The sequence below is a fragment of the Bison bison genome, unplaced genomic scaffold, assembly GCF_000754665.1.
Source record: "Bison bison bison isolate TAMUID 2011002044 unplaced genomic scaffold, Bison_UMD1.0 scf7180017864285, whole genome shotgun sequence".
Lineage (NCBI taxonomy): Eukaryota > Metazoa > Chordata > Mammalia > Artiodactyla > Bovidae > Bison > Bison bison.
In genome coordinates this window covers 76,635-78,245 of record NW_011494857.1, presented here as the reverse complement: position 1 = coordinate 78,245, position 1,611 = coordinate 76,635, and the positions used below count along the sequence as shown (strand labels likewise).

Genomic DNA, 1,611 nt, shown 5'->3' with positions numbered 1-1,611 from the left:
TGTACATACATCAAATTAACATGTAAAAAAAAAATTAACGTGTATACCTTAAAGATACACATTTTTTCCCAAGAAATTTGATTTTTACCTTTTGATTATTATCACTTATTTTCGGCCGTGCTGGATCTCCATGGCTGAGTGGGCTGCTCTCTGGCTGCGGCGGGCAGCTTCTCCTGTTGTGGTGCACAGACTGCAGAGCTGCAGTGGGTGGAGCGTGCGGCTCAGTCACTGTGGTGCACGTGCTTAGTTGCCCTTAGCAGGTGGAATCCTCCTGGACCAAGGATGGAACCCGTGTCCCCTGCATTGGCAGGCAGATTCTTAGCCACAAGGGCAGGCCTACATTCTTTTTCTTTTCACTTTAAACCATATTTATTTTCCTTGATATTTATATATATCATACTTTAAAAATACATCATATGCATCTGTGTAAAGTATATCTTTATTCTTTTTCTCTTAATATTTCTGCTTTGTATTAAAGAAACCATAAGCTCCCTGCTAGCAAGAACAAGGCTTATCAAGTTACTTGTATAATATAATGGGGCAATGGAGAGTTTAGTATTGCCAGGTTGACCCTACTGCTTTTGAACTGACAATGTTAAATATATACATTTTCATTTGTTAGTTATAATCAATGGGGGAGGGCAGGGAGTAAAACACAATTATCTCAGCGAAAAACAAAAAAGTGGAAGAAATGACATCTATATTGAGATGAAAGAAATGAATGTGAAATTGTTTTGTGAAAAGGGTAGTTTCTGATAAAGGTATCAGCGTGGATTGGGGTCAGGAATTGGAAAAAGCCTGACAAATCCAAGGGACAACAAGGATGTGAATCATATATCTGTGAGGGGTGGAGTCGTTGAGGGACTGTGATTAGGCAAGAAGGAAGGCTGATGACCTTAGAAGTGGTGTGGTAGGGAAAAATCAAGGGCAATGGGAACATAACGTATCACAGGATTTAATAAATAACCAAACGGTGGAAGCAACCCAAATGTGTGCTGACAGATGAAACAAAATGTAGTAGCTACATATAATAGAACACTATTCAACTTAAAAAGGAATGAGTTCTGACTCAGGCGACAACATGGATAAACTATGAAGACATTACCCTGAGTGAAATAAGTGAGATTCCACACTTATTTCCACATAAATGAGATTCCACACTGTATGATTCCACATAAATGAGGTTATCAGAAACCAAAAGTAGAATAGTTGGTAGAGACTGGCAGGGACTGGAAAGAGGAGCAAATGGAAAGTTGTTACATAATGGGTCCAAAGTTTCGGTTTTGCCAGATGAGAAAGTTCTGGAGGTTGGTTACACAACAGTGTAAATACACTTAGCCCAGCTGAAATGTACTCCTGAAAATGGTTAAGATGGTGCCTTGGGGGAGGAGCCAAGATGGCGGAGGAGTAGGACGGGGAGAACACTTTCTCCCCCACAAATTCAGCAAAAGAGCATTTAAACGTCGAGTAAATTCCACAAAACAACTTCTGAATGCCGGCAGAGGACATCAGGCACCCAGAAAAGCAACCCAACTCTTCGAAAGGAGGTAGGAAAAAATATTAAAAACAAAAAAAAAAGAGACAAAAGAGGGAGGGACGGAGTTCCGTCCC

General features: G+C 40.3%; 1 protein-coding gene across 5 annotated transcripts in view; it reads left to right on the top strand.

The window, feature by feature from the left end:
* Nucleotides 1-1,611, top strand: part of LOC104995597 (bile salt sulfotransferase-like) — a 23,322-nt gene that overhangs the window by 998 nt on the left and 20,713 nt on the right. The window lies entirely within an intron of this gene.